This window comes from Mustela lutreola, chromosome 9 (assembly GCF_030435805.1).
Source record: "Mustela lutreola isolate mMusLut2 chromosome 9, mMusLut2.pri, whole genome shotgun sequence".
NCBI classification, from domain to species: domain Eukaryota; kingdom Metazoa; phylum Chordata; class Mammalia; order Carnivora; family Mustelidae; genus Mustela; species Mustela lutreola.
Window position 1 is genome coordinate 50698654 of NC_081298.1, and position 23153 is coordinate 50721806.

The 23153-nt window shown below is 41.7% G+C and overlaps 1 long non-coding RNA gene across 1 annotated transcript in view; it reads left to right on the forward strand.

The window, feature by feature from the left end:
* LOC131808262 (uncharacterized) overlaps positions 1–22755 on the forward strand; it is a 139913-nt gene extending 117158 nt beyond the window's left edge. Inside the window, exons 2-3 of the long non-coding RNA XR_009344755.1 lie at positions 21115–21240; positions 22417–22755. This is a non-coding gene — a long non-coding RNA (uncharacterized LOC131808262). The remainder of the gene's footprint in view (positions 1–21114; positions 21241–22416) is intronic.
* The last annotated feature ends 398 nt before the right edge of the window (positions 22756–23153 follow it).

Below are 23153 nucleotides of genomic sequence, written 5' to 3' on the forward strand. Positions count from 1 at the left end.
AAACCCACATAGAGCGAAAGCCTCTTTGCCCAGACATCCCCTCTGGGAAAGCACAGCATTCTTTGGGAAATAAGAGTCGAGTCTGTGGGATGCTGCCTGCTGCTTGCCGGAGCTAGTCTCCACAGCACGGTGTAATAAACCCGCATGGAGCGAAATCCTCTTGGCCTGGGCATCCCCTCTGCCTGAGAGAGAATCGCGGTGACGCCTGTGGATAGAGCCTTAAGGAAAGGGACACATCTGTCACTGCAGAGCGACGGAAGCCTGGCTGCTAAGGAGACACGAGGGGAAGATTAGGGCAGGGGAAAGGGCTCTACTCTGAGGAAGAGGTCTGGGCAGATAGAATGCCTGTCCTGAGCCTTTGGGCCCAAGGAGAGAGCAGCTCCTTGGCCAACTCAGCAAACGTTTCCATACCCTCTTGGTGACCAGAGACATGCTTTGTGTCCCGCATCATCTCTTTCGTGGCTCTGAGGCCCATGGCTCTCAGTAGTTTAGTGTCTTATTCTCTGGAATAGGCCATTGAAGAAATACCAGGCCCAGAGAATAAGGTCCTGCTGGGTGTCTGAGGAAAGTATAACCTTGTAGATGAAGCTTTCTGGGGAATTTGTTAGTGGTTTTGTCTGCTTGTGATAGGAAGGGAAATAGTTTTTAAAGATTTTATTTATTTATTTATTTATTTATTTATTTTACAGACAGAGATCACAAGTAGGCAGAGAGCAGGAAGAGAGAGAGAGAGAGATAGAGAGAGAGAGGTGGAAGCAGGCTCCCCGCTGAGCAGAGAGCCAGACTTGGGGCTCAATCCCAGGATCCTAGGATCATGACCTGAGCCAAAGGCAGAGGCTTTAACTCACTGAACCATTCCAATGCCCCAGGAAGGGAAATTTTTAAAGAGTATTTTCTCTTTGAATCTATTTTGAGGTTTGGTTTGTGGTTCTTTCTGACTTCTCATGAAGATGGAATTATTTCTGAGGTTTGTTGTCAGGAACCGCATATCAAATCGAGCTATCTTGTTAGCAATAAATAAATAAATAAATAAAAACTCAACTCAAGTGTTGGTATAAAGCTATTATGCTTTTCAAAACTCCGAACTATAATTCATGTATCGTGGTCGTTCTTTATCATATCACACAGGAGAGAGGTGGCAGAAACGCACTTTCAGGTTAATTCTTGTACAAGGAAGATTGACTTATGAACCTACTTTGTTATTCCCTTTCATTCAATTTCCCTGTACCTCCTTTTCTATGAATTGTAACGGTAACCCATTATTATTTTTATTGTTGGCACGTGCTTTGTGAACCATAAAGTGAACGCTATAAATGGAAGCGCTTTCCTCTTTTTTTGTAGTTTATGAAAAACTAATATTTTTAAATTTATTATTTATGTTCAGCGTAACACTATTCATTCTTTTTGCACCACACCCAGTGCTCCATGCAAGCAGTTCCCTCTATAATACCCACCACCTGGTCCCCAACCTCCCAAACCCCCGCCCCTTCAAAACCCTCAGATTGTTTTTCAGAGTCCATAGTCTCTCATGGTTCAGCTCCCCTTCCAATTTCCCCACCTCCCTTCTCGTCTCTAACTCCCCATGTCCATGAAAAACTAATTTAAAAACATTCATCCACCAGAGTACCCAAAGGGCCCCTGTATAAACTACATTTCGTTACATTATGTCATTCTGTTTTGCTTCTATTGCTGTCCAAACAATGTTTTAAAACATTCTTTAAAATGGGCCTTTTTAACAAGATTTTTACAAAAGAGTTTATTTATTCATTTGTCAGAGAGATAGCACAAGCAGAGGGAGATGCAGGCAGAGTCGGGAGCAGGTTCCTGGTAAGCAAGAAGCCCGATGGGGGACTTGATCCCAGGATGCTGGCATTATGACCTGAGCTGGAGGTAGACAATCAACCAACTGAGCCATCCATGTGTCCCTGAAATGGGCATTTTTGACATTTCCTGATAGCACCTACACACTCATGAATCTCAGACTCATGATATATGGGGCTAGTGGACTTGACAATCATGGAGTCAAGCATGCTGGATTTGACTCACGGGCCTGTCGCTGTGAATTTGGGTGGCTTACTAAACTTGCTACATATAAACCCAAGCATGTAAGAATTTGCAGGATTGTGACAGTTCAGTGGTATAATGTATACATAAAAATACCTAAACCAGTGTCTCTCACAGTGTAGGTACAAATATACCAGCTCCCTTTCTGCCTTCATTCTGTCCTTGGAATTCCGTCCCTTGGGAGAAGTTCCTACTGCCTTTGTTACAAGAAATGAACGATATTTACTACACTGTTGGTTCATAGCATGGATCAATACATTGAGTGATAGCATTAACATACTTCTTGAACTGCCCATTGCCCCCCAAGCACCAAATAAAATGTCATGCTCTGGGGAAACCAAAGTGAGAGGTCCCCAACTTTTAGGAGTTATGGACAGGAGAGAGATGCAAATACTGTGTCAGTGTAGAACCAGGGTAACTAATGTTTAAACCAGGAAGAGAATGTGTATGGAAGAAAGGCACTGATGATGTATAAAACCATTTGGCTGGGTGGTGATTACCCTCAGACTGACAATTTGCCATGAAAGCTTCCAGGCAAATTTGAGAATTTTATTAGTGACAATATGGCTATAGCCGTAAGGGGAAGAAAAAAACCAAAAACCAAAAACCAAAACACACATACACACAAACTGTTGGTCTTGTGTCTTTTCACAAATAATGACAGTTATCAGAAATTTTATCTTTAAATGGGGAAAACAGCAACTGAAAAAGTATTTCATTTGATTCATCACAGAATATGGTGTTTTTGTTCATTTCACACCATTTTTGTTAAGTTTTATTTAAATTAATGCAATCTGAGATAAAATGTTAATATTCTTGAGGGTATGGACATTGTATACAAATGAACCCAGCTAAGTGGGCTCCTGGACGGGGTCTGATCTATTTATAAAAGTAGCTGGAGCTATGTGGTTTGTTCCAGAACAAGACAACGCCTTCCCTCCGTTGCACTTGCCTTCTACAGCCTACGTGGGAGTTAATACGTTCACTTGTCTCCTTAAATTTTGTCCAGAGTGTGTTAAAGCAGTCATAGGGGACCTGGGTGGTTTTGGCGTCTGCCTTCTCATAACAATGCCCCAGCTTTCTCCTGGAGAATCAACGTTCCTGCTTTCAGTCCATGCAGTTAGGCGGCGGCAACTTCACCCTGGCTCCTGACTCTAGCAGTTGGCATGTCACCCACTAATGGCCTTTGAGAACATCACTGAGTGAGCCGTGAGTTTAGTCGATGCACGAGACCTTTGCTGGGTCGTTGAGGAGGTGGGTCTCTGAATAACTAGCCCGAGATCCAGTTGTGTGTGGTGGAACAAACGAGCAGAGTGATGTGTTGGCCAGAGTGCCCATCCTAGAGAGCCCTGAATGCCAGACAAAAGCATTTGAGACTATTTTTTTCAGGCAACAGGAAGCCAGGAAGCTATTTTTGAAAAGCAGCACATGAAAGTTGGTGTTTTTGGAGGTTTAGTTGGGCAGCTGTGTGTAGGATAGGGTGGAGGAAGGAGAGAACGCAATCCCTGAGTGTATTTAATCTTTATGGTACACTGTAATTTTATGAAGTTGAATTGGCATCCTTGTCCAAACGTGAGGGAAACTCCTGTCCAAAACTGTAAATGTTTTTTGGTTGCCTTTTTTTAAAAATTATATTTACTCATATGATACAGATAGAGATCACTAGCAGGCAGAGAGGCAGGCAGAAAGAGAGAGAGAGAAGCAGGCTGGCTAAGCCGAGAGACTGATGCAGGGCTCGATCCCGGGACCCTGAGATCATGACCTGAGCCAAAGGCAGAGGCTCAACCCACTGAGCCAAACCGGTGCCCCTGGTTGCCTTTTTAAGCATTCCTTGTCTCACATGAAGTGATTACACATTTGCAGATGTGCATTAAAATGATGTATTCCAAAATGTTAACAGAGGAATTAAAAAAGTTATTAAGTAAAATATTATCATTTTTGTTGATTTGAAGCCTATTTGACAAGGGACATAGCATTCTGGTGCATATATGTAAACATGAATATTTATTTTTTAAAAAATCTTTATTTATTTATTTGACAGAGATCACAAGTCGGCAGAGACAGGCAGAAAGAGGGAGCGGGAAACAGGTTCCCCGCTGAGCAGAGACCCTGATGTGGGGCTTGATCCCAGGACCCTGAGATCATGACCTGAGCTAAAGGCAGAGACTTAACCCGCTGAGCCACCCAGGTGCCCCTAAACGTGAATAATTCTTAAAGGTTCCTCTACTCACTTATATAGAAGCCCTTTTCCAAACAGAAGATTAAATCTCTCTTGGCTACTCTTATCAGCTTATTTTGAATTATTTTCTATCCAGAAGCATGAACTAGAAAAACACAGTTTTTACACAGTGTTTGGTTTTCCACCAAGAGAATCACATAATTTGTGGTGATTCAGTGTGGTGTGTTGCTAAAAGCATTTTCAATGCTGTGGATACAAGAGGGCGTGCAGAGAGGTAAGGAAACAGGAGAAAAGATATGGCTCTCTAATGAGCACTTTATTCTAGAATTTTCCTCCAGCCTTGGGATCTCACCACTCACAAGTGTGTGCTGGTGCCTTGATCTCATGGGCCACAGTGCTCAGCATCTTCCAACTGCTTTTTTAGTGAATACATATGTAAGAATTGATTTCTTGCCCCGGACTTTGAGAGAAAAATCTGTTCAGAGGGATGGAATTATATATATATATATATATATATATATATATATATATATATATATATATATATATAATGCCCCAGTCAAAAGACACAGGGTATCAGAATGGATAAAAAAAAAAAAAAACAAAACTCATCTATATGTTAGCTACAGGAAACTCATTTTAAACCTGAAGACACCTTCAGATTTAAAGTGAGGGTGTGGATAAGAATTTACCATGCTAATGGACATCAGAAGAAAGCAGGAGTGGCAATCCTTATATCAGATCAATTAGATTTTAAGCCAAAGACTATAATAAGAGATGAGGAAGGACACTATATCATACTCAAAGGATCTGTTCAACAAGAAGATCTAACAATTTTAAATATCTATGCCCCTAACGTGGGAGCAGCCAACTATATAAACCAATTAATAACAAAATCAAAGAAACACATCAACAATAATACAATAATAGTAGGGGACTTTAACACTCCCCTCACTGAAATGGACAGATCATCCAAGCAAAAGATCATTAAGGAAATAAAGGCCTTAAGTGACACACTGGACCAGATGGACATCGCAGATATATTCAGAACATTGCATCCCAAAGCAACAATACACATTCTTCTCTAGTACACATGGAACATTGTCCAGAGTAATTCACATCGTCGGTCCTTAATCAGGCCTCAACCGGTATCTAAAGATTGGGGTCATTCCCTACATATTTTCAGACCACAAGAGGAAATTTGGAAAGAACCCAAATACATGGAGAGTAAACAGCATCTTTCTAAAGAATGAATGGGTCATCCAGGAAATTAAAGAAAAATTGAAAAAATTCATGGAAACAAATGATAATGAAAACACAACGGTTCAAAATCTGTGGGACATAACAAAGGCAGTCCCGAGAGGAAAATATATAGCAGTTCAAGCCTTTCTCAAGAAACAACAAAGTTCTCAGGTACACAACCTAACCCTACACCTAAAGGAGTTGGAGAAAGAACAAGAAAGAAACCCTAAGCCCAGCAGGAGAAGAGAAATCATAAAGATCAGAGCAGAAATCAATGAAATAGAAACCAAAAAAACAATAGAACAAATCAACAAAACTAGGAGCTGGTTCTTTGAAATAATTAATAAGATTGACAAACCCCTGGCCAGACTTATCAAAAAGAAAAGATAAAGGACCCAAATAAATAAAATCATGAATGAAAGAGGAGAGATCACATATAACACCAAAGAAATACAGACTATTAGAACATATTATGAGCAACTCTACACCAACAAATTTGACAATCTGGAAGAAATGGATGCATTCCTAGAGACATATAAACTACCACAGCTGAACCAGGAAGAACTAGAAAGCCTGAACAGACCCATAACCAGTAAGGAGATTGAAACAGTCATCAAAAATCTCCAAACAAACAAAAGCCCAGGGCCAGACGGCTTCCCGGGGGAATTCTACCAAACATTTAAAGAACTAATTCCTATTCTCCTAAAACTGTTCCCAAAAAATAGAAATGGAAGGAAAACTTCCAAACTCATTTTATGAGGCCAGCATCACCTTGATCCCAAAACCAGACAAGGATCCCATCAAAAAAGAGAACTACAGACCAATATCCTTGATGAACACAGATGCGAAAATTCTCACCAAAATCCTAGCCAATAGGATTCAACAGTACATTAAAAGGATCATTCACCACGACCAAGTGGGATTTATTCCAGGGCTGCAAGGTTGGTACAACATCTGCAAATCAATCAATGTCATACAAGACATTAATAAAGGAAAGAACAAGAACCATATGATACTCTTAATAGATGCTGAAAAAGCATTTGACAAAGTACAGCATCCCTTCCTGCTCAAAACTCTTCAAAGTGCAGGGATAGAAGGCACATATCATCAATATATCATCAATATCATCAAAGCCATTTATGAAAAACCCACTGCAAATATCATTCTCAATGGAAAAAAACTGAAAGCTTTTCTGCTAAGTTCAGGAACACGGCAGGGATGTCCGTTATCACCTCTGCTATTCAACATAGTACTAGAAGTCCTAGCCTCAGCAATCAGACAACAAAAGGAAATTAAAGGCATCCAAATCAGGAAAGAAGAAGTCAAACTATCGCTCTTTGCAGATGATATGATACAATATGTGGAAAACCCAAAAGACTCCACTCCAAAACTGCTAGAACTTGTACAGGAAGTTAGTAAAGTGTCAGGTTATAAAATCAATGCACAGAAATCAGTTGCAATTCTCTACACAACAACAAGACAGAAGGAAGAGAAATTAAGGAATCAATCCCATTTACAGTTGCACCCAAATCGATAAGATACCTAGGAATAAACCTAACCAAAAAGGCTAAGAATCAATACTTGGAAAACTATAACGTACTCATGAAGAAATTGAGGAAGACACAAAGAAATGGAAAAATGTTCCATGCTCCTAGATGGGAAGAATAAATGTTGTGAAAATGTCTATGCTACCTAAGACAATCTACACATTTAATGCAATTCCTATCAAAATACCATCAATTTTCTTCAAAGAAATGGAACAAATAATCCTAAAATTTATATGGAACCAGAAAAGATATTGAATAGCCAAAGGAATTCAGTTAAAATAAGCAGAAGAAATAAGGTGGCCCGTATGGGTAACTCAAGTGGAATACACTCAAACAGTGAGCAGAGAAAAAAAATACCAGAAAACATTAAAGAATAAGTTCTACAAAGGAAGTGACATAGTAGCAGAAGAGAATAGCAGTAGATATTATTCCCACTAGCAGGAAACAAATGCCTTGTGTAAACACTGCTATCAAACAACCACTGTGAAAATGTGCATGATTTTTCCTCTCAAATTACAAGTATTTCAAAAAATTATACATACTTTTTAAAAATGTGAGATTGGCAGGAAGGCAACATCCTTTATATAGAAAACTGCAGGACTTTAAAATGATGAATAAGGGACGCCTGGGTGGCTCAGTCAGTTAAGCGGCTGCCTTTGGCTCAGGTCATAATCCCAGGGTCCTGCGTTATAACCCCACATCAGGCTCTTTGCTCAGCAGGGAGCCTACTTCTCTCTCTCCCTCTGCCTGCCACTCTGCTTGCTTGTGCTGTCTTTCTCTGTCTGTCAAATAAATAAATAAAATCTTTAAAATGATGAATAAGCCAGAGAAACAATGAGTGGAAATAAGTATGAGTAGTAGCTTTCAATTATTGACTGCTTACCAAATAGCAAGATATATACCAAGGGCATTAAATATACCCATTCATCAAACTCAAACTAGTCTGTGCAGGTAGTGTCAGACACATTCCCCCACTAATTGGGGGAATGAAGGGACAGAGTCCCACTAATGAAGGGACATATTCCCACTAATTTTACAAATGAAGGGGCAGTGAGTTTAAATAGTATGCTCAAAGAAAATTTTATCGTGGATATAATGCTGAACACTTGAAAGTGCAAGCTTAAAAGAAGAAACACTTATTCAGCCCACAAGCTTATAAAAGAATGGACAACACATATCTAAAACAATATTTATTTTCGTTCCTAAATTATTCAACTGAATTGATGACCGGAACAAAGCAAAGAACGGCCATGTAGTCATTGTATTCAGGGATTTTTATACACAGCTTATTCTGTATAGTGACAATGAACGAATATAGATTGTGATGTCTACTGAGCCCTAAAGAAAACTGCTGGAGGAAGGAGGGGTAAAGCAGTCAGGGAACAGATGCAACAGCACAGAGCCAGTCACTGGCCTAATCGTAGCTCGCTTGTGTAAGCAGTGGAGGGGGTTGTATAAAAATGTGAGTTTGAGGAATTTCCTCTCATTTGATTCACTCAATATTCAATTTCTAAAAATCTTATGAAGGATTCTCATGAGAATATGTTTTTTTTAGTCATGTATAAAATGACCAACTATTGCTACTAAAAACTGTCATCCCTATTATTTATCAAAATATAGCATTAAACTTATCAGATTTACTTATAAGCTTTAGTATGGGCTTTCTGCCGAATATTAGAGGATTTCTGTTTTTCTTAACTCTAAAACTAAGTACAAACACAAAGAATCAAAGTTAAAAAGAGGGCTGTTAGAATTCCTTTGAAGAATATAAAAAGGCTCAGTTTTTGCTACCATGGCAGTGAAGTGAAATTGGAGGTTATCCACTGTGGGAGTAGCAAGGTTTTAAGGTGAGACATTCAAAAAGCTCTTCTTTGAATCCACTTGTTGTGCTTTTGATCCTTCCTGAGAAATAGAAAAAAGGAGGGGAAAAAATAGTGTGATACACTGAATATGGCATGAGCTCCAGAAATACCTGGAATAGCACTGCATTAAATCGATCACATTAGAAGATAGAAATAACACACAACTGATGGTTTGGCAGTAGTTGAATGGTAGTCAAGTGTAAAATGCACTTGCTGTTTTTTGCACAATTTCTCAAATGGCATGAACAGTGCAGCACTCAGTGCATTAGATGTCACCAATTTCATAGAATTTCTTTAACAAGTGAAATAATCTTAAAGTAAGATCTATCCCAACAGCTGTCCTCTGACTTAGCATGCTTTCTAGAGAGCAAAGGACAGTTACTATTTTTTTTCACTGTTGCTATTGTATTTTCTGTAGTTGTAACAATACCCCATATCAACATATTCTGTTGTTGATCCTGAAAATGAAAATACATAATCAGACCACCTACTGTTCAGTTTTATTTTCAATCTCTGAACAATGGAGGTGAACTTATTTTACTTTTTACTTAATCTTTGGTGTTGTAGTGTTTCTCTTTTTCTCTCTCTCTCTAACATGCAATGTAGAAGTAATGTTTCAAAGAATAAATGGAGTTCCCTGTAAGCTTGAAAATCAAGAAAGTTACAAGCACCTAAATTGCCATCCAACTGGCTATTTAAAAAAAATGAATAGGGCTATTTAAAAAAATCCATTTGAAAAGAGAACAGGTTCAGTCCTTGTTATAAGGAGTCACGAGTATTCAGGGAAGATTAGTCTCATCAGCTCTCACAGGAATTACCCTTCCACATGAATCCTTTCTCCTTTTCATACTCCAAAAAAAAAAAATTGTCCTTTTCGTAACAAATGAAAAGGAGAAAAAAATGTAATAACTTTAAAGATCTTGACAAATATTTTCTTAGACAGACAGGTTGAATGGTTCTTGCAAAATAGATTAAAATGAAAATGCATTTGAGGAAGGAGAGGGGAAACAGAACTGCTCATGTCCTGCCAGAAAGACCCTCTGTTGAGGTCAACCCTGGAAACATGCTTCAGGGACACAGAATTTTGCAGCCAAACCCCTCAGTGAGGCCAAGGTTAGTCCTGAGCTGGGAAAAGACAGCATGAATTTCACCTTGCCAGCAAGTTGCAATCTGTATCCAAATTGTTATGACAGAGCTTGCCTACAAGGCAGAATGTGTGTGTATGTGAGGCCCTGATGGCAATGGGCAGAAGACTAAAAAATTTAGTCACTAAATTGTCTTAGCTGTGTAATTTCTACCAGACTTTCATCTAGTATGGAAACAAAGAGACCTTTATAAATTACCTTTTAAAATGACTCACAGTGGGACGCCTGGGTGTCTCAGTTGGTTGGATGACTGCCTTCAGCTCAGGTCATGATCCCGGAGTCCAGGGATCAAGTCCCGCATCAGGCTCCCAGCTCCACGGGGAGTATGCTTCTCCCTCTGACCTTCTCCTCGCTCATGCTCTCTCTCACTGTCTCTCTCTCAAATAAATAAATAAAATCTTTAAAATAAATAAATAAATAAAATAACTCACAGTATGTGGGAGCACAGGAGGCCTCCTTAAGGCTACTGCTCCAGCAACCATTTCTCAGCACTTTGAGCAGATGTTTGTAGCAGAAACTTGACTCTCCCTTTTCTGAAGACTGCCCCGCAACCTTTTACCTTAAAAAAAAAGGCAACCAAAAAACATTTACAGTTTTGGACAGGAGTTTCCCTCACGTTTGGACAAGGATGCCAATTCAACTTCATAAAATTACAGTGTATCATAAAGATTAAATACACTCAGGGATTGCGTTCTCTCCTTCCTCCACCCTATCCTACACACAGCTGCCCAACTAAACCTCCAAAAACACCAACTTTCATGTGCTGCTTTTCAAAAATAGCTTCCTGGCTTCCTGTTGCCTGAAAAAAATAGTCTCAAATGCTTTTGTCTGGCATTCAGGGCTCTCTAGGATGGGCACTCTGGCCAACACATCACTCTGCTCGTTTGTTCCACCACACACAACTGGATCTCGGGCTAGTTATTCAGAGACCCACCTCCTCAACGACCCAGCAAAGGTCTCGTGCATCGACTAAACTCACGGCTCACTCAGTGATGTTCTCAAAGGCCATTAGTGGGTGACATGCCAACTGCTAGAGTCAGGAGCCAGGGTGAAGTTGCCGCCGCCTAACTGCATGGACTGAAAGCAGGAACGTTGATTCTCCAGGAGAAAGCTGGGGCATTGTTATGAGAAGGCAGACGCCAAAACCACCCAGGTCCCCTATGACTGCTTTAACACACTCTGGACAAAATTTAAGGAGACAAGTGAACGTATTAACTCCCACGTAGGCTGTAGAAGGCAAGTGCAACGGAGGGAAGGCGTTGTCTTGTTCTGGAACAAACCACATAGCTCCAGCTACTTTTATAAATAGATCAGACCCCGTCCAGGAGCCCACTTAGCTGGGTTCATTTGTATACAATGTCCATACCCTCAAGAATATTAACATTTTATCTCAGATTGCATTAATTTAAATAAAACTTAACAAAAATGGTGTGAAATGAACAAAAACACCATATTCTGTGATGAATCAAATGAAATACTTTTTCAGTTGCTGTTTTCCCCATTTAAAGATAAAATTTCTGATAACTGTCATTATTTGTGAAAAGACACAAGACCAACAGTTTGTGTGTATGTGTGTTTTGGTTTTTGGTTTTTGGTTTTTTTCTTCCCCTTACGGCTATAGCCATATTGTCACTAATAAAATTCTCAAATTTGCCTGGAAGCTTTCATGGCAAATTGTCAGTCTGAGGGTAGTCACCACCCAGCCAAATGGCTTTATACATCATCAGTGCCTTTCTTCCACACACATTCTCTTCCTGGTTTAAACATTAGTTACCCTGGTTCTACACTGACACATTATTTGCATCTCTCTCCTGTCCATAACTCCTAAAAGTTGGGGACCTCTCACTTTGGTTTCCCCAGAGCATGACATTTTATTTGGTGCTTGGGGGGCAATGGGCAGTTCAAGAAGTATGTTAATACTATCACTCAATGTATTGATCCATGCTATGAACCAACAGTGTAGTAAATATCGTTCATTTCTTGTAACAAAGGCAGTAGGAACTTCTCCCAAGGGACGGAATTCCAAGGACAGAATGAAGGCAGAAAGGGAGCTGGTATATTTGTACCTACACTGTGAGAGACACTGGTTTAGGTATTTTTATGTATACATTATACCACTGAACTGTCACAATCCTGCAAATTCTTACATGCTTGGGTTTATATGTAGCAAGTTTAGTAAGCCACCCAAATTCACAGCGACAGGCCCGTGAGTCAAATCCAGCATGCTTGACTCCATGATTGTCAAGTCCACTAGCCCCATATATCATGAGTCTGAGATTCATGAGTGTGTAGGTGCTATCAGGAAATGTCAAAAATGCCCATTTCAGGGACACATGGATGGCTCAGTTGGTTGATTGTCTACCTCCAGCTCAGGTCATAATGCCAGCATCCTGGGATCAAGTCCCCCATCGGGCTTCTTGCTTACCAGGAACCTGCTCCCGACTCTGCCTGCATCTCCCTCTGCTTGTGCTATCTCTCTGACAAATGAATAAATAAACTCTTTTGTAAAAATCTTGTTAAAAAGGCCCATTTTAAAGAATGTTTTAAAACATTGTTTGGACAGCAATAGAAGCAAAACAGAATGACATAATGTAATGAAATGTAGTTTATACGGGGGCCCTTTGGGTACTCTGGTGGATGAATGTTTTTAAATTAGTTTTTCATGGACATGGGGAGTTAGAGATGAGAAGGGAGGTGGGGGAAATTGGAAGGGGAGCTGAACCATGAGAGACTATGGACTCTGAAAACAATCTGACGGTTTTGAAGGGGAGGGGGGTTGGGAGGTTGGGTACCAGGTGGTGGGCATTATAGAGGGCACTGCTTTAATGGAGCACTTGGTGTGGTGCAAAAAGAATGAATACTGTTATGCTTAAAATAAATAAAAAATAAATTAAAAATATTAGTTTTTTGTAAACTACAAAAAAAATTAAAAGTGCTCCCATTTATATCGTTCAATTTATGGTTCACAAAGCATGTGCCAACAATAAAAATAATGATGGGTTACCGTTACAATTCATAGAAAAGGAGGTACAGGGAAATTGAATGAAAGGGAATAAGAAAGTAGGTTTATAAGTCAATCTTCCTTGTAAAAAAATTAACCTGAAAGTGCGTTTCTGCCACCTCTCTCCTGTGTGATATGATAAAGAACGACCACGATACATGAATTATAGTTTGGGGTTTTGAAAAGCATAATAGCTTTATACCAACACTTGAGTTGAGTTTTTATTTATTTATTTATTTATTGCTAACAAGATAGCTCGATTTGATATGCGGTTCCTGACAACCAACCTCAGAAATAATTCCATCTTCATGAGAAGTCAGAAAGAACCACAAACCAAACCTCAAAATAGATTCAAAGAGAAAATAATCTTTAAAAATTTCCCTTCCTTGGGCACTGGAGTGGCTATGTGAGTTAAAGCCTTTGCCTTTGGCTCAGGTCATGATCCTAGGGTCCTGGGATTGAGCCCCATGTCTGGCTCTCTGCTCAGCACGGAGCCTGCTTCCACCTCTCTCTGTCTCTCTCCAGCTCTCTGCCTACTTGTGATCTCTGTCTGTAAAATAAATAAATAAATAAATAAAATCTGTAAAAAAAATTTCCCTTCCTATAAGAAGCAGACCAAACCACTAACAAATTCCCCAGAAAGCTTCATCTAAAAGGTTGTACTTTCTTCAGACACCCAGCAGGACCTTGTTCTCTGGGCCTGGTATTTCTTCAATGGCCTATTCCAGAGAATAAGACACTAAGCTACTGAGCGCCATGGGCCTCAGAACCACAAAAGAGATGATGAGGGGCAAAAAGCATGCCTCTGGTCACCAAGAGGGTATGGAAACGTTTGCTGCTTTTCTGCATTTTTCAAAGCTGAGTTTTTAGCTGGAGGCCACTCCTTTATGATAAATTGCTGATACCGTATAATAAAAGCTATTATAGGATCTTTTACAAACCATTTTCTATCTTTGCATTCTCATGTGCCAAGACACACACGGATTATTTAAAACCCTGAAGAGAGTACTACTGCATTTAAATTACCTGTAACCTTTGTGTAACAGAATTATGATTGATGATAGATTTAGTGAAAATATAACTATTTTACATATTTTCTCTCAGTAAACGATTTCAACCTATGCTCATTTAAGTAACTTGGTGCATAATTCCTTTTCTATTAAACCATAGTGCAAGGATGAATGCCGCGTTTCCTAGAGAACTCCACGCTATTTTTCTAGAATGGCCTTATGCCTATATATCAGGCGTCCTGTTTTCACTCCCATTGTGGAGCATCTACCCTGGACGTCATGTAATAACCAATGACCAAAAAACAATCAAAAAACCCAAACATCCATGTCGAAGTGCCATCCCTGCCTGGAGATGAGTAGATTGCTCAACAGATCCTGGGCAGGCATCTCAGCCCAGGCCTGTACTGGGGCAGCTTGTTGCTGGCTTTGGGCGCAATCAGGAAGCCAGCAAACTGACCAGAGAGTGCAGCCAGGGTTAACAGGACTGATGACCTTTTCGCAGCCAGGCCATGGGCGGACACCCGCTCAGGGAGCCAGGCTAGGAGGCTGCCCAGCGCTGGCGCTGGCCAAGCTTGCAGCCCCCCAGGGCTTTCCCCAGTGCCCCAGCCCGGCCCGGCCTCAGGAGGGAGGGGGGCGGGGGTGGCGCAGAGAAGGGGCATTGCTAATTGCCAAAGCAGGAAGTGAGCTCCCTGAGGAGTCAGGAGGGTTGGGGGTGGGGGCGGGTCTAGGGCAGCTGGGAGAAGGGACTTTGCTAATTGCCAAAGCGGGAAGTGAGCTCACGGAGGATGTGGTGGAGAGTCTGGGAGGAGGTGGAGCGGCTGGCGGAGGAGGGGCACGCAGCGCCCTGGTGCTGTGCTGGGGACCAGTCGGGACTGCAGGACCCACAGGACTCGCCTGCTGTCCCGCTCCTGCTGCCTGCTGCCTCTTCCCGCCCCAAGACTTCTCCGGACCACCCTCTTCCCACAGGTAAAGTGACACCGTGCCGCGTTCTCACCTGGAGCAGAAAGCGGGGGACGCGCCCTGGGGGCGGGGAAGGCGGTTGTCGAGGCACAGCCTCCCGCGAACCCCAGGGCACCAGGAGCACCCCGGGCGCTGGGCCGAACCCTGGTCCACATGGGGTTGGGCTGGGGACAGCGCCTTGTGAGGTGCCCCCCATCAGCGGGCGCGCTAGCTCCCATCGTTCGGCACCCCCACGCGCGCGGGCTGAGGACCCCTCCCTCCTCGGCCGAGGCCTCACTGCTTTTGTTCTAGACTTGGGATCCCAGGAGGAAACTAGTCCCTCAGACCTCCCTGGCAGCAAGGAGGGCAGGGAGGGATTCTTGGTTTTCAGCCCTGGCTCTTCCTCTCTCCCCATTCACAAGCATTCTGGCTTCCCTTTCCTCTCCTCATTGTCAGTTCTATTAAATGGTTTTCCTCTGCATGTTGACCCGAAGAGCTATTTCATGAATGAATATACAGGAAACTGAGTCGGAGCCCACCTGTAGAGGCCTTTCATTAGAATGGTCTCTGGTTCTAGCCTCAGTTCAGAATACTGCATGTACCTGAGGACCTAGTCCAGATGTTTCTTTCATGTCTGACTTGAATTTGAAATCCTCCTCAGACTTCAGCTTCCAGGATTTCTCCAGTCCTTGCTCTCCCAGGGTCTTGGTGGGGATCCGCCATGAGTGTTGAACCCAGGAATGAATGAATGATATATACCCCAGATCGCTGGGGCTTTGTCTTGTTTTGCTGAGGTTGGAAAGGCTTGGGAGAGACCCCCTGTATGCAGATACAGAGCTGCATGCAATTGCTTAGATAATCGTGTTCCCCACTTAATTGCTTGGGCATTGAACATTTCGCCCTTAACCTGTGGCTTGAGCGGTTAGGAGGAGACAATCTGGAGGTGAATCAGGAGATGGCTGAATCCACATGGTGGTGGTCTGGGTTTGGGAGATTTTCCTGGAGATTCAAACGAAAGATCTAAATTCTTCCGGTGGGGAGTGGTAAACATTTTATGGATGGGAGATGGAAAATAAATGGTCTGGTTAACCTTTCCCTCCCCCTCAAAACCCATTATTTGAAAAAACAAAAAGGGAAGTGAAGGGAGAAATCCTCCCACTCCCATCCCCACTCACCTCCATAGCCACCTCCTCTTCCAAGAAGCTAACAGACAAGGTGCCAAGAAGTGTTAGGTACCAGCAGTGGTCTCAGATCTCATTCAAGGATCATGGTGAAAGGCATTCAAAGAGATTGTGTGGGCACAGGGATCCAATTAAGGGGGACAAGTTTAAGGTTTGCCTGGTCCCCTAAAAATTAATGGCACTAGAGAAGATGAGTTTTGGCAACTATAGCTTAATGGATACAATGTGTAAAAAGCTTCAGTGAGTCATGGTGGGAAGAGGCCATGAGGGCAGCAAATACAGTCTTAGATGATGTTATTAATAGCACTACAGGCTCTAGATTTCCAGGGGGCAAGAGCAGCCCGGCCAACGTGGATACTCACAACCTGGAACAGAGGGTCTTGGAGATCCCAGCACGTGAGGTATGATGAGAGGGTAAAATGATAGGAGGTGTCCTTTGGAAGGACTGTCTCCTTGACTTTAAAAGGGAGTACCCAAATCTGTAGGTGAAATCTTTTTGGCTACAAAGAGGGCCGAGGCCTCCTAAGGTCAAGGTCTCCTTGTCACTTGCAAAGATGTCAAAGAACATATTCAGACATTTCAAAGATGTCCTCATGTCCATCGGTTCCCACTCTGGAATTCTATCAATAAGGTGAGAGTTCCTCTAGTTGAAAAAAAGATCTAAAAAGACTTCCCTTTCTCACGTAATTTCTGTAACCTCCAGGACACACCCACCTCCCCCTGCCAGCTCTGTAATGAAGCCACAGCTGGTGCCAATTTGTGGAACTCCTTAAAGGCTATTCTCCCTTATATACCCCCGGACCAAGTTCCCATGCTCCCTCACCTGATTTCCTGCACTCACCTCCCACCTGGTGTGTTCACACCTGCAAGTGCCTTTTACCAACCCCTTTGCCAAAAGACAGCCAGAGTGACCTTTCAAAGACCTATCAGTTCCTGGCATTTGTCTCCATAGAAATCTGCACTGATCTTCTAACAAATTCCCAGTCCTCCAAAGGCACCCATAATCCTCCCATCAGTCTCTTCATACCCCTCCAACTGACTGATGCCTGTTCTGCCCCATCTCTCTGCTTTTCAACCACACTGCCTCCCTCTTCCTGTGGAGATCCCTCATGGCACCTGCCTCCAAGCACAGGTGATCCCCATTGATGGGAAGACCCTCTTCCTCTCCCCCATCTCCCCAACCAGTTACACCCACTTATTCGTGAGCTCACAAGCCCCATGGTACACACTCTCCATGCAGCCTGCTCTCTCTTTTCTAGCACAGGCCTCTGTTTCTACCTGTGGTTGTGTCATGGATGTCCCTCCCCAGCCAGCCTCCAAGCTCTCCTTCCCTTTAGCTCCAACACCTGACACAGTGCCTGGCACATAGTAAGCCCTGGCTAGCTTCTAAGAGCCTAACTGAGGGAGTGAAAGCATTTTAAAAACGTCACCACGTAGGCTCCAAACTGTAGGCAGAAAAACTTTGCCTGGATTGACGTTTTAGAGACGTATTCGTCAAGTTTGATGTGTTCACTGTCTTTACCTTGTAAAATTTAAAAAAAAAAGGACCTCTGTATCGCTTCGATAAAAATGATCTTTCTCCAAACTGACAGGAAGTTCTTGTTTTAGCAATGTAAATCATTCTGATCTTTATCACTAATGTGATCTAATCCTGTCTAGTAAAGTAACTTGAGAGTTCTATATCTCTGTAAACATTTAAGAAAAACAATGGACTCAACTCTAATTACTTTTTAACTAACTTGACTTGCCAAAGGAAGGAGAAAGTAAATATCAGAAATCTTACCACTAAGCACAAGTTGCAAGTTATACCTGCCAAAATGTGGTTCAAAATATAAGTAACCTGTCTTCTTAGAAGCCTTTACGTTCTTATATCTGTTATGTTGGGTAAATGAGTAGTTACTAGAACACAGCTGGCTCAGTGATCACAATTCAGCTTACCCTAGGAAATATAAATAGATTACATGTTTAGCCAGGTAACTGGACACTGATATAGAATTATTCACTTGCTGATTCCTAGATCAGAAACCACAAAAAAATTTTCTTTTTTATGGAAGTATGGCTGTTACAATAGTCTCACCTGTACCACATACTGATTGACTTAACTACTCTATACGTTACAGCTCTAGATGTAACATTTTAATAAAACAACAATATCTTTGATGGTATCATGGAAATGGAAGTGCCTTGTGCACTTTTCTTAATGTGTATAATTACCTAAACATCATAGTAAGTAAATCAAGGCCATTGTCAAGCTTCCTTCAAGGAGAGTCCTTAACTACAGGGAATTCCCATTGCTCTCAGGATGATAACCCTTGAGTTACGGGTTCCATTAGTTGGCCACACACATTTGGAGCCTTGTGGACTTTCTGACAGCTGAGCAGCATATCTCTGTTTCAAGTATTGTGATCCCTGTTCTTACTGCAAGAGTGACAGTTGTCACTTTTCCTGTGACCCCTGTCTTTAGGAAAGTGTCTGACTCAGAAAGTCGAGTCAGTACCCCCGAAAGGTATTTTTCAGGAGAACCACCTCAAAGATGATCACCTGAGATACTGTCAAGAAAAAAAAAACTGAAATTCTAAGCAACATCCATAATAAGTCTTTTCATGTTGATAAGGAAAGATTTTCCACTAAATACCAGATAGGCTCCATGAAAGTGAGATCTTTACCTATTTTGTTCACCGTGTCACCAGTCCCTAGAAGAGCGCCTAAGACATCACTCAAGATTAGGTTGCTTTGAATGAATCAAATGAATGAATGAACTGTAGCCTTTGATAGTGAGGTAGTTTACGGTCCTTAGGCAAGAGATGGGATTTGTGTTGGGGTTTCAAGAATGGGAGGTGCCGAAGAGAAAATTGAGAAGCTAAATGTGAAAATATGCAATTTACTGACTGGAGTAGTTCTGAATACATTTCAAACATAATTAAACTATGGCTGTGGGTGTATATGCGTTTTCATAATTTTCCCTTGAAAATGTGAGGAATACAGATGTCATCTCCAGTGAATTCTCCTTGTCCGTATACAGACAGAATCACCAAAAAAAAAAAAAAAAAAAAAAAAAAAAAAAAAAAAAAAGGCATTTTGATAGTGCTCATCCCATCCACTCCAGGATTGTGAATTTTTCTTCCCCATGTTCTTTCTGACATCATGGACTTTCAGGTTGACCTCTCCCATCTTGGGTCCCACTCTCATTAGCTGTAGAAGTCAAGCGATGTTTGTGATGTGAGGTTGGCAATACTCTCTGACCTTTGGTTACAATATGTCTTTGAAAGCCAGTGTTTATTCTGCTTTTACAACATTTCTCCATTTGATCTGGCCACCTTTTAAGTGGTCATTAGCCTCATGTGGCTACTGGCCATGGGACTTGGACAGCAGAGGTGTGGAAAATCCGCACATTATTCCACTCAAAGGATATTGTGAGTTATGCTACATCTTTTTTTTAAGTGTCTTTTTTAGATATTTAAATTCAATTAGCCATTAGATAGTACATCATTGGTTTCAGAGAATTTAGTAACTCATCAGTTGTGGATAACCCTTGGTGCTCATCACATCACGTGTCCTCCTTAATGCCTATCACCCAGTTACTCCATGTCTCCCACTCCCCTCCCCCCCCCAGCAACTCTCAGTTTGTTTCCTATAGTTAAAGGTGCCTCATGGTTTGTCTCCCTTTCTGATGACTCCCATTCAGATTTCCCTCCCTTCCCTCTGATCCTCTGTACTACATCTTAATCTCAACAGTCAAGCAGTGGTAGTAATTCAGTCATGGAGTCATGCATATTCTAAATCTGATGAGGTCGATTCCTATACTGCCTTTGTCTCTGCTAGAGCGCTTACATTTGTTATATTATTGCTGCTGTGTTCATGTTTCTCGTTCACTGAATGTCTGTTAAAAGAATTAGTAAAATGTGTGACTGCAGAAAATACAATGGTCATGGATGATGAAGATTTTCTCCTTGACCAGACTGGAGTCAAGTTCCTCTGAGTCCTCTTTCTGTCCAGCCTTGACCTCAGGCTCCACCCACTTAGCCCAGTTTTAGCAAGAAGTCTGCTTAGTCAATTTTTCAGCAATCTCCTATCCTACTCTTGATATATGATCAAATTCCTTATCTCTCACCCCTGGGATCTTACCACTCTTTTTTTTTTTCTTTTTAAGATTTATTTATTTTGACAGAGAGAGAGCCTGAGCAGGGGGAATAGCAGAGGGAGAGAGAGAACCAGACTCCCCACTGAGCAGCAAGCCCAATGCCAAGCTTGATCCTGGGATCAGATCATGACCTAGGCCAAAGCCAGAGATTTAACCAACTAAGCCACCCAGGTGCTTCAGTATCTATAACCCTTAATATCTGATCAAATCCCTTATTCCCAGGGCACCTGGTTGGTGCAGCTGGTTGAACGTTTGACTCTTGGTTTCTGCTCTGGTCATGATCTCACGGTCCTGAGATTAAGCCTCACCTCAGGCTCTATGCTCAGTGAAGAGTCTGATTAAAAATTCTCTTTCCCTCTCCCTCTACCCCTACCCCTGCTCCCTCTCTCTAAAATGTATTAATAAGTCTTTTTAAAAATTCCTTATCCCCTGATCTCAATAGTTTATGACCCTAGCCTTCCTTCAACAATATTACTGTCCCGATGGTTTAGCCAGAATCCCTTCATCCTTACCCTTGATGTTCCATCTTAATTTTACATTCAGTGACCCCCCACCATGCCCTTTAGCTGTAAATCTCCATTTGTCTGAGCTGAGCCAGATTTCTCTCCCATACTATAAAATAAAATCCCATCGTAGTAGCATCCCTTGAATAAAATCTTCCGTACTGTCTTTAATGGGTGTCACAAATTTTTTTTTCTTTAACAGTCAGGAGGGTGCTAATGGAGTACCACGACAAAAGGCCTAACTTCCTATAATGGACATTTCCTTGGTTTACCTGACAAATACTCTTTCTCTCTTCTAAGGAAAATTTCCAGTTCTCAGTATAACTGCCAACTGGCCCAGGGGTGGACAAGTGAGTCAGATGAGACCAAAATGAAAATTCTGTTGAGACACTGGACCTTGAGGATTCAAGCCAAGGACAAAAAAGTGTTGGTACTCCATTATTCTGATGGTCCATTAACTCTTGCTTTTTTGATTCCTGTGTCTATCACTGCCCCTGCCTTTTCAAAGATAATGACCATTCATCTGAGTACACGGTTCACAGAATCCCTTTGCAGTGGCCCATGCGGGCCAAGGTAGTAGAGCATAATAGATCTCTGCAAGTTTTTAAAAAATGTCTTTGTCCCTGTTGCCCATGGCCATTAAAGACAAAAGGTCGGGGGTAGGGGGATACTGGAAAAGGTGAAGTTCTAGTTACTCACTGATTTTTTGATTGGTAGAGAGAAAGCAACACCTACATACAGGGCCAGTGGGTGAGTGGAGGAAACATCTTTGGCTCTAGGAGAAATGGGGGAAGGAGAAATATTAATATTCTTTGTCTTTGGAACTGCCCCTGAAGACTTCCCCACAAAGGAAAATGACCTAGCATGACTCTCCTAAACTTCGGCAAGCCCCTTAAATTTAACTGACATCTAGATCTGATACTCCCTGCTGGATAACTCTGATCATTATTTGATTGTTATTTATTTTATTTTAAAATTATTTTTAAAGAAAATTTCAATCTAAATACAATTAATTAACATATAATACTAGTTTCAGCCATACAGGTTAGTGATTCATCGGTCTTTTATAACACCCAGTGCTCACTGTATCGCATGCCTTCCTTAATGTCCATCACCCAGTTACCCCATCCACCCATCCCCCTCCCCTCCAAGAACCCTCAGTTTGTTTACTGTGATTAAGAGTCTCTTCTGAGGGGTACCTGGCTGGCTCAGTGGGTTAAAGCCTCTGCCTTCAACTCAGGTTATGATCTCAGGGTCCTGGGATCGAGCCCCACATAAGGTCTCTGCTCCCTGGGGAGTCTGCTTCCTCCTCTCTCTCTCTTCCTGCCTCTCTGCCTACTTGTGATCTCTGTTTGTCAAATAAGTAAATAAAAATCTTTTTTTTTTTTTTAAGTCTCTTCTGGTTTGTCTCCCTCTTTGACTTCATCTTGTTTTATTTTATTCCTTTACTCCCCTATGATTCTGTTTTGTTTCTTAAACTCCACATATGAGTGAGATCATATGATAATTGTCTTTCTCTGACTGACTTATTTCACTTGGCATAATACCCTCTACTTTCATCCCTGCCGTTGCAAATAATTGCCATTTGTTTTAACTCGACAGAGAAGGCCACTAGAAACAGCAGGTGATGGCCCCAGCTCCTGTCCCTCCATGCAGAACATCTGTCAACACCTGTGGACATCTTTTCCTCCCCCCATTCCTATGAATGTTGCTCAGTTGTTACATGGCATGGACAAATGCTGTTGGCTGGTGGCATGGACACACTGGACAAGCTTGGCCTTCGGTAAAACAAAGACTGGATTCAATTACTCAAACTGAAACAGGAATGCTTGGATGAACAAGCCTGCCAGGAAGTCCCACTGGAGGTACTCAACCTGTGCCCCTTCCCTCTTTGGACCAAGAACCTGAACTTGAGAGATGAATGGTTTATCCAAGGTTATGGCAAGGTTACACAGAGCTGAAACTAGACACAGGTGTACATGCCTATTGATCAAGGCTGGCTGTGAAATCGAACTGCCTCAAATCTTGATTTTTTTTGCCACTTCTGATTCTCGGACCCAGTTTTTCATAGTTCAGGATGTAGGAATAATAAAAATATCAGCTAATGGGGTATCCTGACATTTTGATGTTTTAGTTCTTGTCAGACATTTACCATAATGCTTAGCACATGGATATGTGTGTGCACACACATACACATGCTTGACACTCAAAAAATTGTTCCCTGATATTAACTTTATCAGTGCACTTTGCATCCACCACCAATTGGCTGTTTTGTCACAAACTGATTAAAGCAGAACTGTCAAGTGAGGAACTTCAAAGCCAAAGCATTAAGTGCTTTG